The 19,584-nt window shown below is 41.0% G+C and overlaps 1 long non-coding RNA gene across 2 annotated transcripts; it reads left to right on the top strand.

Moving 5' to 3' along the window:
• Positions 1–11,422: 11,422 nt before the first annotated feature.
• Positions 11,423–19,132, top strand: LOC135363250 (uncharacterized). 2 transcript variants are annotated; one of them, XR_010408904.1, is made up of 3 exons: positions 11,423–11,887; positions 16,797–17,169; positions 18,085–19,132. It is a non-coding gene; the product is annotated as an uncharacterized LOC135363250 (long non-coding RNA). The 2 variants fall into 2 exon arrangements; XR_010408903.1 differs by having other exon boundaries at positions 11,423–13,346; positions 18,085–19,131.
• Positions 19,133–19,584: the final 452 nt, after the last annotated feature.

Below are 19,584 nucleotides of genomic sequence, written 5' to 3' on the forward strand. Positions count from 1 at the left end.
GTCTTCTAGGGATTCTTTTACCTACCAGGAAAATTTTCCTACAATGGTGGAGATTTTTTTTTAATAAAAAGGAAGAGAACAAAAGTTAGAAGTTAAAAATGGAAATGATAGAGAATAGTTTCCCCTCTACGTCTAGGTAAATTCATTTCACTTAAGAGCTCTCTTTAATCTTGGTGAAGATAGAGACCCTGAGCGAGTAAAACCAGTATTCTTCCCAACACCTGCTCTCACACAACGAGGACTAAGGATAATCAGGGAAGAAGAACCTACTCAGTCTGCATCACATGCTTCACTAGACTGGCATTGTTCCAGACGAATAAATTACTTGACTACAGAAGGAGCAGTTATATTGGAATTTCAACTAAACAACTACAATAAGAGCAAAAAATAACAATATTAACAACTATGGATTTGTGCACTTATTAATTGTTCAGAAATGTGAGATCCACAACTCTGATGTGTCTGTTGTCCAATGCTTGGTCTGTGGTATACAACAAAAACTTTTCCCTGAAAATTCGTGTGAAATTTACATCCAGTGAGATTCACAGAACCCAATTTTTTATTGTCCATTTTGTCCGGGACTCACTGCCTTATTAAAATCACCCTCTGTCAGCTATTTTTTTCTAATGTGTATTGGTTTCTTATTTAGTCAAACTTACACATTTTATTTCCACTGAATATGGAATTCTAATTCCTTATTATTTAACCTTAACTCAAATCTTACCCTTTTTTTGATAAATTAGGACACACTGGTCTTATAAAATATTATTTGTAATTATCTGCTAGTACATTCCTCTCTCTTCTTTCATTTGACAAGTGAGACATACAATAACTCAATCTTTATGTAAAGATATTTGATGAAATAATATAGATTTTACAGAATACTGTGTATGTTATTTCTATTGAATAATTCATTTTAGTGTTTCCATCCATCAAAATATAGCATTCATATAGAGTTTCTCGAATAAATTTTTTGCCCCTTATGAACAGACATATATAAATGAAGTAACTGCCTTATAACATGAACTTGAGTTGACTTATTTATTTGTATGTGGGGGTTTATACACTGATTTGTCTCCAAAGATCAGTTGAATTAATTTTTAAAAATGGAAAACATAAAAATTTTACTGTGAAGACTACAGGGAAGGTTTTAATTAAGGAGAAGGCTGACAGATTTTCCTGGTGATGACAACACAGACCTTGTTAAATTTCTTTGTGAGGACAATGAGAGAAAAGATAGGAAGGGTGCTTTTATAAAGTTATTGTTATTATTACTCAAGTCAATGAGCTGTTAAGTACAAGCTTAATTATGACCTCTGTTCGTCATCTTGATACTTAATAATGCACCAGATGTGCTTTTCCTGCTTTGTCAATTGCCTGATCTATCAGTTTACTGAGTATTCCCTGCCAAATGTGTAACTATCTTCCATCTCCAGAGGAGATAGATGGTTTATCCACATCTAGCCTCCAGGCAAGTGCCAACTCATTTTCTTCTCAAAAGATCTTGCTCCCTGGGACCTCAGGTTCCATCAGAAATTAAGCTGGACATTTGTTGCTTACTCACCACATCTTAGGTCAGAAGAAACATAGGAAACAGTATCTCAACTTGATAAGTGATTGAGCTATGTCAGATGGCAAAATAACTTTAAGTTAAACGGTTATTTTTGACATGGAGTCTTTCCAGAAGATTCACTAGCTCCAGAAGTTAATGAAATGAGTGTCCTACACAGATACAGCAAAGGAGCACTACTAATTCAAGTGCTGCTCTGCAGCTAACAATTCCGTGGAAGTCTTTCATTTATTTCTCAGAAAAGTTGAGCTCAAATTGAATAAAGAATTGTATTTTTTAAAAGATAGAGAATGAAAGATTATAAAAAGGAGTATTTTAGATTCTTATCAATGGAAAGATATAAATTATCATTTTTTTCATTCTAAACTATCCTTTTACTAATGAAGAACATAATTCTCCAATTTTCAAAGAGTAAAAACTGATATTAAATTCCAAATTTACTTACCAATTGAATTACCCTTCAACTATTTCAGGTGCTCACTATTTTTTATTTTTGGTCTTCATAGGAAAATTTAGATCATAGTTTAGGTCAAACAACAGCCTTACAATTTTTTGTTTTGTTTTGCTTTGGTTAGGTAAAGTATTCTTTACTCAAAACTCAAGAGTTAGTCGTCAGTATTGTACTGACAAATACAGCCTAGGTAACATACACAATTATTTTTGCCTTTCAGAGTAAAAGACCTTTGTTCTTTAGCAGATACACACACATACACACACACACACCTACAACTTGAAAACTGAGCTTCCGTTAGGCCCTTTCGCCATCTGTCTGTAGAAGAAATCAGTCATTTGATAGGCTTTGTCATATAGACTGACCATCTGCAATCCTGGTAACAGTATTTAAGCTATGAGATCCCAGTAGGAAATCTGTTTAAATGTGCTTTCTCAGGTCATCCAATGCTTCATGTTTTCAACTATTTTAAAAGTAAATAAAAGGGAAACCTTGGTTATATTGGGAGAAGTTTCTTTTTCAAGCAGAATGATCTAAGTAAACACTTCTGAAGATGATATCTGGATGCATACAATTTGACATTGTGCATTTCTGCAAAACTATGAGATTAGTTGAAGGTATCAATTAATAAATAGGGATTATGAAAAGTCATTTTAACAAATATAGAAGATTTTGATATATTCACAGAAATAATATAATTTTGGATATAATATTAGATAATTTTAGTTCTTTAAAATTAACATAAATTAACATAGTTACTTTCAGGAAATTTAATCCCAGAGCTGAAATAAGGCTGTCTATGCCAGACTATCAAATATATAGCTAGCACAAGCCGAATGTACTAGAGAACAAAATTAGAAGATGACTTCACGAAGAGTTCCATGGCAAAAGTCATTTCTACAAATTATAGAAAGAACTATTAGTTTCCTCTCATAAATATACAGTAAGAATATTTAGTTTAAGTTGTGAAAGGCTATCCACTCATGAAGGCTATTCATTAGATACTTAATTAAATATAAGGCATATTTTACAAAGGTACATTTTATGTGTAGCATATAATTCAATATTATCAAAATGCCTTAGTGTCCCTCAATCTTATAAAACTTAATATTCAAGAATGGGTCTGATTTCACTGTTTGTTCTTCATAAAACCAGGAAAGAGATAGTTGCAAATAATCCAAATTGTTCCTTCTATTATTAGGCATTACAGAGTCACTGAAGCATCTGTGGCCCCAACAGTCCTGCTTTCTAACTATAGACAGTCACCATGGGCTAGTGGGTACCTATATCCTCTAGATAACATAGAATGGAGCAGAGAATAAACACCTGTTCTTCAGGATCAGCACTCACTACCAGCCCTGGAGTCCTTCCTAGCAATTCCCCTATCCCTTCTACTCTACAGCTGGCCTTTTTTACTCATCCCTAACCTCAGCCAAGTTCCCTGAAGGTTATTCTTTGTCTCCTTAGATCTTTTACATACAGGTCTCTCCTCTCAGCCAGACTTCCTATTGAACTCTCTTGGCCATCTTGCCCAAATGCCACTTAACAGCTCAGGATGATCATCTGTGTCTTGTCTCTCCTTCTAGATTTAAAGTTCCTTGAGGGTATATACCATATTTTATGCCTCACTGTGATCTCATGTAAACCTACAAAGTACACTCAGTAAGTTTACATTAAGTTGATCCTAGGGCCATACAATTTCAACATAAAATTCATTGGACTGGATCAGAAAGAGTCAGACTTTAATTTACATGTTTTATTGGAGTTGGCTGCCTGAAGAGCTGTGTGGATAAAGACTGAGCAGTGGTTATCTGCTGTTTCTGTAGGACATGAGGAAGATGACACCCATGCAAATAGTTGTGATCTTAGCATGAATTCGAGGCAAAGAGTTGCAGCTTCTCATCTAAATGTTTTCGAAAGATTCTGTAGAAGTGGTCTTGCGTGAACTTTTATAGGATAATATGTACTCTTGGTCACGCTCTGCTTCTGTATTGGTCAAATGAATATTTATTTATTTCCTTTAGACCAATGGGACCAGTCTCTGGCCAGGAATCTGGGAAATGGGCTAGGTAGAGCCCAAAATGAATGCTGGCTTTTGGAGTGTAGGCTTTTAGGATTGCATAATACTATCCTTTATAATTACTGCACTCCTAATCTGTAATGATAGGCCATGTAAAAGGATATTCAGCGTCCACAAAAGACTGACTCTTCATAGTTCCTGGCTTAGTAGTAACAACCACAATGAGAATTTCTTGATTCAGAAAAGCAGAATAAAATTCTCTAAATTTCAAAGAGTAAAAATTATTATTAAATTCCATATTTTCTTACCAAGTGAATCACCCTTCAGCTACTTCAGGTGCTCACCATTGTTTTATTGATTCCTTGCTTCAAGTTTCGTTTTATCATATTTAATAGCAATTATTGACATTTTTTATGACTTCTCATAAAACTGGAGGCCAAAGCAAGTGGACTCACTTGCAAAAATTCTGAAAGTAAGATTAGTACTTCCATCTTCCAGAACTTCCTAATCCTACATACACTAAAGGAACCTGAGTGTCACCAAATGTGTGCCTTGGGTTCTCATCTCTCCATCTCACATCCTCCAGCTGCACCAACAGTTAAAGCCAATCTTGATAAAAGTTCTTTATTAGTGTGTTCTCATCAAAAAACACCATACTCTACACTAAAAAGCTAAGGAGTCAGCCAAGTTACCATTTGCCTTTCATCACTGTCTTAAATCTTGGAAGTTTAGATTTCAGAAGACCAAACAGTAGTCCATTTAGAATTATAAAGCATTATGAAACCAACAAGGTGCTTTAATTTCACTCAATTTACATTTAGGACCTCTCAGCTGCTATTTCTCAAGAGTTGCTGAGAAACAGTTTTTACTAAATCTACAGAGCATTTTAAAAAGGGTGTAATTTTCCTCCTACAACATGGAATGTAGAGAAGCTAGCTAATCAAAAGCAGGCTCTTTACTAATGTAACAGTGATACAAACAATATTAAATATTAAAAGTTTTATTCTTGGAGAAATATTTATGAGTTATGGGAAGAACTAACACATAAAAAGTATAAAAAGTAACCACAGAAACTTAAAATATTAACAGCACATACAAACAAATGGGTTAGCCTGTACTGTGAAATGGTAAATGGACTGAACAAAATATTATGTTCCATTTTCTCTTATCTACACTCATCAGAGTTAATATTGTGCAAAATGCTGGGCTATGCTATCTGTTCCCATTTGTAAAGAAGACTTCTGCACACTTTTCAATGCTCTCTTTTTCTTTTTGATAGGCAGAAAGTTTCATATATACAATTTGCGTATTTTTCTGTCAACGGTTTCTGCAGGTCAGTGTAAAAATAGAATGATTTGATCTTTTTAAAAGTGTGCTGCTTTTTGAAAGAACTTTTAAAGAAAATTTTTAGAACTGGGTGTTATACACAACTAATGAATCATTGAACATGACATCAAAAACTAATGATGTATTATATGTTGGCTAATTGAATTTAAATAAAGAAAAAAATTTTTTTATTTCATTTGTTTTTGAGGGAGCAGGCACAAGAAGTTTAGAAAGATTAGGCATACTTTATTCAATGTATTGAAATGATTTTATTTCTCTTCTGGTACACTGAGGTATGAGCCATTTAAACACTCAAATGGGGTGATCCTGTGGATGGTACAATGACAAATACCTTTTTAAAGAAACATCTCATTAGTACTTAGCTGGGAGGGCAGAGTACCAAACTGAAGGCAGAACCTAAATCCCTTTTTCAGCATATGCATTAAGAAGTAATTGTACATCTAAAACCTTTAGAGTCTTTTCAGTTTCGTTGCCCTGTCATTATAAATATGCACTGTATGGTTTCTCTTCTTTAAGAGCTTAAATATAAGGCAGGCATATACATTTCTGTCAGCACCATCCCAGTCACATCATCTCTCTCCCACATATAAATACTTACATAAGGTTAATTTATACCTGCATTTAAGAATGTTTGTATTTTGTATCCATATGATTTTAATTTTGTAGAATATTAGGTTACTTTACATTCTCTATATCATAAATCCATCTGTATCGCATCCCTCTGTCAGGAAGGCGTGTCTAGTATCTGTCCAAAATCCCTCCTGTTTTCGTGGACGTCTATTTCCTCTGTGTGTGACCTTCGCTGATACAAAAAACAGCTGTTCACCATTTTCTATGTAATGTCTTTTTACATGGATCAGACTTTGTATGTCAAACTGAATTCCGGGGTGCCACAAGAGACTTGGGTAGAAAACCCTACGTTTGATTTGGGAAAGAAAATTCTCTGTACTGATGGGAATAATTGCACCATTATACAGCTTTATTATTCATAAGCTGGCTTAGTCTTTGAAATGGAAAATTATGATCTAATTTAAATTCACACATTTAAGATATTAAGCTGATCCCTGCTGTGCAACAGCTTGAAGCGTGTATTCCAACACCGTCCTCAGAAAACTATTTCACGTGAGCCCAGGGCTGCTAAGAGTAAAAGGTGATTTTATTAAGTGTGATAAGACTTCCAAAGACCATGAAAAGAAATAACCCTTCCTCAAAGATCAATTGCTAACATATTTACATACAATACACAAAAGTACTGCCAAAGTAATTTAAGAAAACTTTTTTTTTCAAATTGCCCCCACAAATATCTACTGGACACATGCTACATCGCACTCACTATGCTTTATGACAGTGTTATTCTAGAAGGATTCCTGAGGTGGCCTCCACGGATCCTTCTCCTGGTGTTCACACCCTGTTGTGATTCCCCTCCCCTTGTGTGAAGGCAGAAGCTTGACTTGTTCCCCACAAACAGAATATGGCAAAGGTGATGGGATGTATGTAATTATGTGTATGTGATTGCATGGTTATGTACATAAGATTATAGTCCCGTCTCGCTGGGGTCTCTCTCCCTTGCTAGCTCCAAGGAAGCAGGCAGTCATGGTGGGATAATGAAGGCAAGGAAATGAAGGCGGCTTCTTGAGGCAAAGGGGGGCTCCCAGCCAACAGCCTGTTGGGGTCCCAGCCAGAACTCAGCAAGAAAAAGAATCCCTCGGTTCTACAACCACAAAGAATTGGATTCTGCCAACAGCCTGAGTGCACTTGGAAGCAGATCCTTCTCCCACTGACCCTCAGATGAGGCAGCTCTGGCTTCCCGCCCGGTTGCCTTGTGAGACCTCCCCTGAGCAGAAGACACTGTTTAGCGGAGCCTAGACCCCTTATTCACAAAAACTGGGAGATGACAAATGTGTGTTGCTTCAAGCCACTAACATTGTGGTAATATTGTTACAAAGTAGTAAATAACTAGGTCCTCAGTCTTTCTTTGTCTTTCTTGACCTTGAAGTCTTGGAAGCATACAGGCCAGTTATTTTGTACAAAGTGCCTCAAACTGCGTGTGTTTGTTTGGAAATCCCTCAATCCGATCCTCAGGATTAGATTTAGGTTCAGGAATAACATAGAAGTGATGTTGTGTCCTTCTCAGAATATCCTATTTAGAGGTTTATATGCTTGGTTTGTCCCAATATAAGTGATATTAAATTGATCACTTGGTTAGAAAGGTATCCATAAGTTCTCTCCATTGTAAAGATACTATTTCCCCATGATGACTAATAAAAAACTTATGAGGAGATACTCCATTCATCATCAAACTCTCACTGATTAGTTTTAGTAACCATTAATGATTCTCTTACTACATAATTCCTTTTGTATTCATTAGTTAGCATTCTACTGTAAGGAACATTCTCTTCTTTCCTATTTACTTACTTATCTAGTGATTGACTTATAGCAGAGTGAAATTACAGTTTCTTATTTTAGTCAGCTGTTAAAATTTGTTACTATTACTGTATCCCAATTTTGATATTTAAATTGCCCTAGATTTGTCCATTGGAAGCTCCCTGCAGATATATCCTCTGTCCTTCTGATATATTGCCATCTTTTCAAGCCTTTCTAATTTTCTAGCAAAACAAGATTTTCCAGGCTTATCTAATACTTTCTGTGTCCTAGACCTGGAATTTTTTCTCCACAGACTTCTGATTCCTTTTAAAGTGAAGAATGGTTTTTAGACACCAAAATCTGGGTACTAACTGTACTCATTGCTACTGGAATGTCATAGCTTCTAGTACTTCTCAGTGACAGAGCTGAAGTAGATACAGAGATATATCCAACAAAATATGTGTAAGACAAATATACTAAAAACTACATTACTGGGAGACATTTTAAAAGACTAGAATAAATGGATAAATCCACTATGTTCATGGATTATAAGACTCATTATTATTAAGTTGTCAATTATGAAAATGTCTTAGCATCTTACAAGGCTGCAAGTCTATATATTGGCTGGGATTGTGGTCACATCTGGGGCTCGAATGGGGAAATATCGACTTCTGCACTCACACAGGTTGTTAGCAGAATTTAGTTCCTTGTATTTGTAAGACTGAGGGATCCATTCTCTTGCTGACAGGAACTCCTTGTAGGCTGTCAGCTGGAAGGTACCCACAGCTCTTAGAAACTGCCTGCATTTCTTCATCATGTGGGATTTCTCCCCGTGATACAACTCACACCCACACACAACCCCACATGTTTAATTTTTAACCTCCAATTCCATTTCAACACCACAATGTACCTTCTAGTCTTCCCCCTTCAATAGTGAGGAAACTGGATCATAAGTGCAAATATATTATAAGTGCAAATATATTAATTTTCTCAAGCCTGGAATACACTGGAAGGTTGCAAAGGGGACAGAATATACTGTATGGGATTTGAATGAAAAAAAAGCAGGTCAGTCACTGATATGAGGAATTCTTAATCGCAGGACACAAAGTGAGGGTTGCTGGAGTGGGGGGTGGGGTGGGAGGGATGGGGTGACTGGGTAATAGACACTGGGGAGGGTATGTGATCTGGTAAGCGCTGTGAATTGTGCAAGACTGTTGAATCTCAGATCTGTACCTCTGAAACAAATAATGCAATATATGTTAAGGAAAAAAAAAAAAAAAGGAAGAAGAAGAAGGTAGCAGGAGGGGAAGAATGAAGGGGGGGAAATCGGAGGGGTAGACGAACCACGAGAGACGATGGACTCTGAAAAACAAACTGAGGGTTCTAGAGGGGAGAGGGGTGGGAGGATGGGTTAGCCTGGTGATGGGTATTGAGGAGGGCACATTCTGCATGGAGCACTGGGTGTTATGCACAAACGATGAATCATGGAACACTACATCTAAAACTAATGATGTAATGTATGGGGATTAACATAAGAATAAAAAAATTAAAAAAAAAAAGCAGGTCAGGAAAGATTTCATGACTCCTGTAATTCACATTCCTTTTTTTGAGAATTTGATCATCATTGATTTATTTTTTTCTAGTTGTATGATCAAAACCTCAAGAGTAGAGGTAGGTAGAAGTCAAATCATGCAGAACTTTGTAAGCCACATTAGAGAGTTTGGGTTTTATTCTACTACGACGGGAATTGGAGGCCTTTCTGTTAGGCCTCCATTGTGCATTTGTTTGTTGTAAATAGCATGAACAGCATTTTTAAAGTTATTTCCTGATAATGTTTATTATTTACTCAATCTTCAACTCATTCTAAAACAAGATTGGAGATGCTTAGGGCAATCCATACCAGTAAGTTAAAACATTAAAAAATCTATCAGATAGGGATAAAAAATAAAATGGAGCTGGGAAACAAGAGGTCAGGGTGAGGTCACCTTTAAGAACTTTAAAGTTACAGAGATTTGTTACAAATTTTATCTGAGATCTCTGGAGACTAGAACAGTTTGAAATAACTCATCCCCCAAACCACTGTGATATGCTCACTTCAAGTAACCAGCCTTCACAAGAACCCCCAATCTGCCATGTATACCACACAGAATTCAGACTCGCCAATGGCAGAATCCACGGATTGTTTTTCTTGCAGTAACTTTTCAGAAAACTCTCTGGTTTCTGATAATTTAACCCTTTCAGGTTAAGAGAAAAATGGACAGTTAGATAGTGCTTGTTTATTTAATCAAGGCAGCCAGCTGAAGCAAACAATTCAAGCCAAAAATTCACTTCATTTTTTGTAGGAAAGTATAGTTTTAAATTATAACTGACCCTCTGTTAGGAGAAAGGCATGGATTTCCACAGGGAAAAACTGAGCACTGAGGACAAAGTCTCGAGTTCACGAGCACTGTAATCACACATCAGGATCACAGAACTCGCATTTTAAAATCCGATATAATTTATTGCACATTATTTCACATTCTACTGCTTTGCTTACTTTTTGTTGGTTTGTGGTTACTTGCATACATCAGTAAAGTTTCAGAAAAACTATAATTGTAGAAGGACAATTATTTAATGCAGGAAGGATAAACCATTGCATTGGCGGATTGGAAGACATTTTTTAAAGTTCTTATATTATCAATTTAATTATGCATTTCTATGTAGTAATACTCATTCTATGAGTAATGTCTAACATTCTTGCCAAGAATAGTTTGAAAGGACTTTGTTAAAAGTATGTCAGCTAAATCACTATGGGTATATCACTGCTAATGGTGTCGTTCACACGTTGTGAAACATACAACTCCATATTTCATTCTGCCCCCAAATTAGGTCATTGCAAAATACCGTTATTAAAACTGCAAATTGCGGGACAAGGAGATGGAGATGAGAACAAAGCAAAAGGAAGACACCAATTCCTTTTTGGAAAGCATGATTGGGATAGGACAAAATAGAGTAGGAAAGCTGAGCCCTTTGAAACGGATACTTTTTTGTGGGGTGTGTGTTAATTCCATTTAAATATAAATGACTAATAAAACTTGGGCTAACCAGTCTGCTCTGTACTATCCCCGGGTAGCGTCTATGCTCTCTAACCTAATTGTACAGAGGTTCCCTTGTCTTCTGACTTCATACACAAACCATGATGATTACTTCAGTTTTACCTTTTCCTTTTCCCAGAAAATCTTGTTGCAGTCATAAAAAGGGAATGTTTGATGCAAAGACGCCTACTTTATAATTATTTGTGGTTATTAACAACATAGTAATTACGGAAATGCCTTTGTTGGAAGTTACCCACCAGGAGCCGCAAATCCGTGGCACACCCCCCCGGGCTGCCTGGGCTCGGAGGAAGGTCGATCCCTGCACCTTCCAGACCCAAGCCCTGGGGAGGAAAGCGAGGCCGGGCGGTCACTGTTCACTCAGACCTGAGAAAAGTCGCCAGGGTAGCCGCACCTCTTACTTTTGGTGGAAGGTTCCCCTAACTCCAGCTTTCAGGACTTGGGATGGGCGCACACATCGCGACTCTCCCTTTCGTACTGTGGGGCACTCTGCGAACACACCCCCAGTCACCTCTGCGCGCTCCCCCGGAACCCGCTCAGCCCACAGCGCACCCCAGCGGCCGAGCGGCCTCCTTCCAGCGGCGGCCACTTAGCGGCCGGAGAGCTCGCCAGTTGCCTCCGCCGCCGCCTTGGAATCTGGGGACCCGACAGACGGCGAGACCCAGCCTCCGCCCGACCCCGGCGAGGCCGCGCGGCTGCTGCGCCTGCCCCACCCGCCGCACCTGGGAGCGGTGATCACCAGGAGAGGTGGGGCGTGGCGAGCGGCTGGCCGGGCGCCGGAGCAGCTTCGCCAAAAGCCAGCCGGACCGGCGCAAGGCGGAGGGGGAGGGTCTCGGGGCAGAGGCCGGCTCCTCCGAGGGAGAGACCCCAGCTGGGGTGGAAAACGGCACAAACCAGCTGCACAGACGCTGGGCGCGGATCATGGAGCGGGCCAGCCCCGGCTCCGGGGAGTCGAAGCTGCAGCGGGACCAGGATTCCGTGGAAGCGTGGCTGGATGATCACTGGGACTTTACCTGCTCTTACTTTGTTAGGAAAGCCACCAGGTAAGAAGAGGACCCCTGGAAGACCCACCCGGGGCGCTGAGAGTGACCTGGGGGCTCATCTCTCTCCCTTACTGAATTTTCCTCTTCCTTTACCATTAAACGACCTCGGTTCCCAGGCCCTTTGCTTTTGAAGTAGGTCTTTGGTCCTGTTAGGGTGTAGACACCTCGACTTTATGGCTAGTACAGTCGAAAAGCCCAAGCGTGGGATTCGATCCAACTTGCTCAAAAAGTTCAATGCAAAAATGTACATGTGGACCCCCCCCCCACACACACACACACAGCCCGGCTGCCCCGGTATTCCCTGAGAGCAAGATTATTTACATACATCCGCGCTCACGGGCCTTCCCCCAGCCCTTCTTTAGCCTCCTAGTCCCCCTAAATCTCCTCAGCGAAACCAAAACAGTTTTGAGCCCCTTCCCTGCGGCTCCGGAAGCACCATTTCCAACTCGGTCCCAGCAGCTCCGCTCCTCCCCCGTCCCCCCTCGCCCTGGCCCTTGGCGGGCGGGGAAGTCGGGGTAGGGGCGAGACCACGAGGAGCCCAAAGGCAGCAACATGCCGGAGTCTTCCCAGAGTAAGCGCTGTCGCCTTTTGCCCCTTTCCAGTCCCTTGCTTGGCCCGGCGCTTCCTTTCACTCTCTCTTGCTCCCAAGGCGGCGCCGCTGAAAGGGCTCCGCAGAGGGGTTCGCGGCGCGCACACAAAGGGCGCTGGGGAGGCGCGGCGGGAGCCGACAGCGGGGCGCTGACGGGTCCCGCGCAGCCCCAGCCGACCCCAGAGGCCAGCTCTTCCCGGTCGAGAGCCAAGCGCCGGGCGGCCGCTGCCGAGGGCGGGGAGGAGGGTGCCTGTCCTTTGGGAGGTGGCTGCCCGGGGGGCAGTTGGGGCGCGCGTGGGAAAGGCTCCCGTAGAGTTGGGGAGGAATTGAGGTTGAAGCCGAGGAAGGAGGGGCCGGAGCAGAGAGTGGAGGCGGGCGGATGCCCTGAAGCCTGAGGAGTTGGTGAGAAGCCGCTGCGCGGGCAAAGGCTTCTACACGCGGACTCCGACTGACTCCAGGACGCGCCTCTTTGGAGAAGAGTCCCGGACCCGCCGCCGCCGCCGCCGCCGCCTCCAGGCAGCGGCCGTCGGGCAGCCGGCGCTGGCTGCCTTGGCCGCCAGGAAAGCGCACTCAGGGCGGTGATGGTGGAGCGGCCGGCCGAGGCTCGGCGCTGGGCTCCCCCCCGCCGGCGTTCGGCCTCCGCTCTGCCGGGCGCTCCCCGCCAGGGGGCGGCGCAGCGCGGAGCGAGCGGGCTGCGGCGGGCGGCGGCCCGGTGGCGGGGTCGGTAAGGGAGCAGGCTTGGAGTCACCGCCTCCCCTGGGCACGTCGTCGCCCCCCGGCGCCTCCCGGAGTCCAGAGTCTGCGGAGGCCGCGTGGTCTGCACTTCGACCTTCCTATGTTTGCTGTGTTGCCCTTTGGAGACAAAACAAGGTAGTCCCTTCAGCATCCCCCCACTTGCCACTTTACCTTGGGGGCGCGGGGCTGGGTGCTGGCTGGGGGCGCCCAGCGGGGGCGGGGGGGCAGAGGGATGCTTCATTGAAAATGGACTGTCTGATATTTTTGTCTTCCTTTATTCTCTTACGGTGTATTCCTTTGGGATTTTAGAAGGGGCTCTTTTTAAGGCAGTTTCTCCTAAACGAGTTTGTGTCGATTTCATCCCTTTCGGGGGTTTTGGACCGAGGCGATAGCTTAGGGCAAATCTTATCTCTTCTGTTTAATTACTCCGCCCTCCTTTTAAAGTCCTCTTTCCCCGCTTTGGCTGTCTTCCTTCAAAATCTGAATCTGGAGCAACCAGAGGATAAACCCTGAAAAGAAAAGTGGTTTCTTTTCAAAGGACAGTTTCCTGCGAGTTCGGGGTGAGGCACGAAGGCCATCTAGATCTGGAATTATTGATTGTTGTGGGCCCCCAGTTTTCAAAGGTCACCTGCTACTCCGAGGCCATCTGTCCCTAGTTTCCTTTCACCCTTGCACACTTCCACTTTTCTGCCCCCATTGAATGGGGAGCGGGCAGGAGAGCTGGGCTGATTTTTTTCAGTGTGTCAGGCTGTTCTTTGGAGATGTTCTGTAGGCAGATTATTAGTTGAAAGAAAAAAGTGATTTGTCTTACAAATCAACATCAGTGTCCTCTTCTTTTTTTCCTTCTCTCCCTTTAAACACAGAAACTTAGGATAGTTTGGTGATCTTTTTAAGTAGTCATACATAAGAACACTTCACTCAGAGCCTGCCAAATCTTTGAAAGTAACATTTTATTGGAAGTTAAATGGAAGGGGTTACATTTAATTTTCTTTTCACATTACCTTTTCTCCCAAGTAGCACAGGATTACAGTCCTCATTTCTCAAAGTTACACTTTTCTGTGTAAAATTCAGATCATCTGAAACTCTATATAAAGACTTTTTTAGTTACGGTTTTTATATTATAGTTGATGTTGACAATAGGCTGACCACTTTCTATGACATGTATGTGTATATATATTCTTATATATTTCTAAGAGTTTATGTTGAGTAAAACTTGGAAAACGAAAGTGTAAAATATTTAAGAGTAGTACAGGCCCTCATTAAGTATAAAGTGCTGAAAGTTGTCAGTTTAAAGAATACGATCTAAGAGCTTGTGTGTAGTCAGAGGTTCCTGTTTGGGCTTATATTTGGTGGCATTAACTAGAGATTTAAGATTGAGAGATTAGACAGTAGTTGATTATAAAAATTCCAAACTTCTAAACCCAGTGTGATTCATATGGTTGTGGTAAAAACTTATTGCAGACATTTTAACTTTATAGCTAGGATTTTTTTTTTTTTCTTTTAACTAGAAGCTGTTACTCTGCTTTTATCCTGTTTGTTACACTCTGTAAGTGTAAAATGAGTACTGTGTGTGATTCAGGACCCCATGAGACAGTTCTGTAGAAACATTTAACATGTTTTTAAATTTAAAATAAATTTGGATTCACTTAGATTGGCCATCTGTGCCGGTAAACAGGCATGTTGATGGAACTACTTCCATGCATGACATTCATGCATGCTTTTTTATCCTATTCCCAAACTGAATGATCTGTACTCAGTAGTAGTCACTGAACAGAATGAAGGTTTCTGGCATCCCTAAATTCTCATTTAAATACCCGTGAATTTTGGTTGACCTTGAAAGCAGTTCGGCTGCTATATTACATTGTTTCCTATAACTATCTTCAAATACAGAGCTAAGCACCTAGTTCAAAGCTACAAGCTTGGAGCATAGATGCTTTTTAGTAATCACAGCCTGTTTATGTGAATTTGAGTGTCAGTTGAACAATTCAGAACATAATCTATTGGCATAAAAATTAACTGGAGACTAGTAAACTACAACATATGGAAACTCCCACCCTCACCATTCTAGACAACTTTGCAGTTCTACCCGCCTGAGATACTACTGTGTTAATTAAGGGCTCTAATCTTCATGCATTTGCAAATGAAGGCTTCCGGGTGCTAATGCCACTTTAACAGCTGTTGTTATTCTTGACAGCATATTAAAATAATGTTACCTTTCATTAGTTACTAATCATTTCTGCCATTGTGGGTTATGTTTTAGATCATTTAGTATTGTAGGGGTAACGTGATTGACTTCTTATTGCTTTGTTTTGTACTAGGCAAAAGCTTGAGAATATTTGACATATAATGGAAATAGGAGTTACTAATGAGGACCAGTTTGACCGCTTGGATCAAAGTCCAGAAACCGAAGTTTTACACTTCCATGTAACTTTCTATGAGAGACTTTTTACTTGACACTGCAAAACTGTGCTGAATTAGTTGACATTCTGGGTCCTGTGTTTGAGACTTTTTTCTTTTCTCTTTTCTTTCTTTCATATTTTTTTCTTATCTCTAAAAGCTGTAACATTTTTATTGGCAAGATATTTGTATTAAAATCAGATGATGGATATAAAATAAATATTGCCATCCACTTTTTAAAAACACTGTTTCTGTAATTACATAGGAATATCGTTTTCAGTTTTCAAACAAATGATTTGTTAAGCATATTTTATTAAGCTGTCAGTAGTGTTGAAGATAATAAAACCCTGTGGTTATTGACTCAGTGTGACTTTAATATTATTTATAATATTTTTTATGATGGTAATTCTGATGCAGTAATGACCTTTTCTTTTTGTATTGTTTATAAACAGGGTTCATATGTGTATCAGATTCTTTCCTCCTAAAAGAAGCTGTAGGAGCCCTTATAATGATGTTTCTCATTGCCCTTCTATCGCTAGTGTTCTCAGGGTTTCAAATTCAGATCCGTTTTAGAGTCTGCAATGCAAGGTCATGATTCCTAACAATGTGGTAGAATTAATGCAGTGGCAATTATTCATATTTGCATATCTCAAAATAAATCTATTTGCTTAGCTAACAAAAACTTAAGTAGGCATATAGTACAATTCAGTAGCTTTTTTTCAGATCTGTGAAAATGGCTGATATTTTCATAAGATCATGTTTTCAACACCTCAAGGTGTACAATTTTTAGCATTTTGAATATGGTGTGCAACAAAATTTTCTTTTAAAGTAATTCCACGTAAATATTTAAGTATTTAAAATATCTGAAACTGACCCTCCCCCCTCTCATGTGCTCTCTCTCATTCTCTCTCTCTCAAATAAATAAATTCTTTTTTTTTTTTTAAGGTTTTTATCCATTTATTTGACAGAGAGAGACAATGAGAGAGGAAACACAAGCAGGGGGAGTGGGACAGGGAGAAGCAGGCCCCCCGCGGAGCAGGGAGCCCGATGCGGGGCTCGATCCCAAGACCCTGGGACCACGACCTGAGCTGAAGGCAGACGCCCAACGACTGAGCCACCCAGGCGCCCCAATAAATAAAATCTTTAAAAAAAAAACCCAAACCAGGTTTTGGCGTCTTCTTCCCTCAGGCCGGTCTAGTAGACCACAACTACACACGCCCAGCCGGGACCCTGCGGAGCTTGACCACCCAGAACTGGGCGACCACGCCTACCCCCTGCGCCTGCGGACAGGCCAGCTCCGAAAAGCGCCCAGAGGACCTGCAGGCCCCGCCCCACGGGGCGGGGCCTAGAGGCTCATCGCGCCTGCGCCGAGGCCCGAGGGCGTGCTGCGCCGTTACTTTTGAAACGAGTGGCGGGGAACTGCTGTGGGCGTCTCCGCCGTCGCTCTCTGCCGGGGGGAAGCGCACTCCTTCGTCTGTAGGACTGGCCATGGCGCTGCAGCTCTCCCGGGAGCAAGGCATCACCCTGCGCGGGAGCGCCGAAACCGTGGCCGAGTTCTTCTGTAAGTCCTCCTCGCGCAGGCCGGAGGGCGGGGTGAACTGAGGCCAGGCCGCCCGGTAGGCCCGTGGCTCAGCCACGGAGGCGGGGGAAGCGGTAGGGGGCGGAGGGGAGGCCGCGAGGCCGCGAGGCCGAGAATTAAGCTCTCTCTGCCCCAGCCTCCTGCCCGGCGGGAGAATCTAGGAAGAAGCGGATGCAGACGCCGCCTCCGGGCTCCTTGCTAATGGTGGAGCTTGAGGCCTAGGTGCTGCTGAGGCCTGCGGCGCGATGTAGCCCCTCCACCTGCAGCGTTGCTTTCAACTACAGAGCCAGGCCCTTTCCGCCCGCCCCCAGCCTCCGCGACTTAAGAGGGCGTAGGGCCGGGGTGGGGGCCACGTATATTTTTAACAACCCCTCGGCCCCTCTTTGATTCTGGTATTGGCGGTGATGGACTAGATTTAGGAAACGCCATTCCGGACCAGGACAGTTGTGCCTTCTGATAGAATCTGGCAGGACTTGTGAGGAGAAAAGGAGGAAAAAGAGGGAAAGGTTTGCTGAGAGCATTGCAGAGAACAGTTAATCAGTTGCTAACTGAGATGCAAAAGCCTATTTTGACACCCTCTAACCACATAATCTGAATTGGGACTTGGATTACAGTGAGTTGTAGTACTACTTTGACAGTAGATTAATGCCGTTTGGCGCTTTTCTCTTTTTTTGCCACAGAAATGCAGGTATCGTGTTCTCTCTTAATTAGAAGCAAGGTTTTAAGAATGTTTAATGCCACTTTTTACCTACTCTGCTTTCAGCAAAACACCCACAAACACGTTAAGGCATTTATGGTTTTATACCATTAATGAAACGTAGCCACATCTAAATATGTTTTATTTTCCAGAGTTACAAAGTGATAATGACTTTTCTTTAACATTCCTTTTGTTTCCAGCATTTGGCATCAACAGCATTTTATATCAGCGTGGCATATATCCATCTGAAACCTTTAATAGAGTGCAGAAATATGGACTCACCTTGCTTGTAACAACGGATCCTGAGCTCATAAAATACCTAAATAATGTGGTGGAACCGCCGAAAGGTATTTAATTGTTGCAAACCATTTTGAGTTTTGCAGGCCTTGTAGAAACCCATATTTTCTGGCATCTTGGTGGTCATTTTTCAGCTCTGTACAAAAAGGTATAAAACACTACAGCCTCAAATATAGTGATTCTTAATTGGAAGGAAGCAAATAATATATAAATTGAAAGAAAGTCCACCCTTCCCATACTGCAGTTTGAGTGGGTTGAATATTTTGATATTAGGAATCTGATATGGCTTCACAAAACTGTCTCCATCAACTTCCTTAGAAATGATTTTTGCAGTTCATGTAGCCAGATGGAACAAGTTGGAATTTTCTGTCCTTATGATGGTGTTCACTATCGGAGAAAAATCCACTGTATATTTTTAACATATATTTTCTGTAACTGCCTAGAGTTTAAAGCCATCATTACTTAAAGGAAAATAAAATTGGATCCAACCTGGAAACTAAACTTAAAGAAAAGAACTACTAAGTAATAGAGCACCCAGTAGAGTTTTATTTTTTATATATTTCCATTTGTCTTTTTTAAAATCCTGCCTTTAATCAGTAAGCCTTTTCTATCTGAACACTCACTGTTTTTCTTTAGCTCAAGAAATTACTGTATTGAATCAATACTTGTTCTCCATCTATTCCTTTTTCCCCTCATATTTTTCTCTACTTAGGATTCTCACTTCTAATTTTTCTGTTGTAGGATGTTTCTCCCTAGCTCCCCATTTGATCTTCCAAAACTAGTTCCAAAAAACACTAGTCATCATTTTTTCTTAATTCATGAGTCATATATATTTCTTTGTATCAAGTAGCTTTATTTTTAAAATTAGATTAATTGGGTTTTTTTTTTTGGATTATCTTCAGGGCTAAAAAGTAAGATTATTAGTAAGCAACTAATAATCTATATCATCTTAATTTGATGGAGAAGCAAGCCCCACCTAAGCTACTGGTTTTTGGGTTGTCTCCTTTAAGACTACACTGAGGATATTTCTTCACCTCGGATGTATGCAGACCTTCCTCTTTAATTTCTCCCTTTTATTTTAGTTAAAATGGAGGAATTGCTCTTCTTAGAGGCAAATTGTTCAATCTGAATCCCCATTCTTCTAGCCTTAAGGATTTTATCCTAGTTCTTCTCTGGTATTTTTGATTTCTTTGTTTTGATCTCTCTTCAGTTTTAAAAGAAAAAAATTTCCACCCACCCCAAATCCTTAAGTTACTACCCAATTTCTTCCTTTTCAGAGCTAAATTGAGAAAAAGTTGATATATGTCAAGAAAAAGTTGATACATACGACAGCCCGTGTCTAGCAAGTGGCTATTTTTGTACTGCCTGCAAACTAAGAATGTTTTCAGATTTTTTTTTTTTTA

Source organism: Mirounga angustirostris, unplaced genomic scaffold, assembly GCF_029215605.1.
Source record: "Mirounga angustirostris isolate CCGP_5_RB_7025 unplaced genomic scaffold, mMirAng1.0.hap1 SCAF_81, whole genome shotgun sequence".
Classification (NCBI taxonomy): Eukaryota; Metazoa; Chordata; class Mammalia; order Carnivora; family Phocidae; genus Mirounga; species Mirounga angustirostris.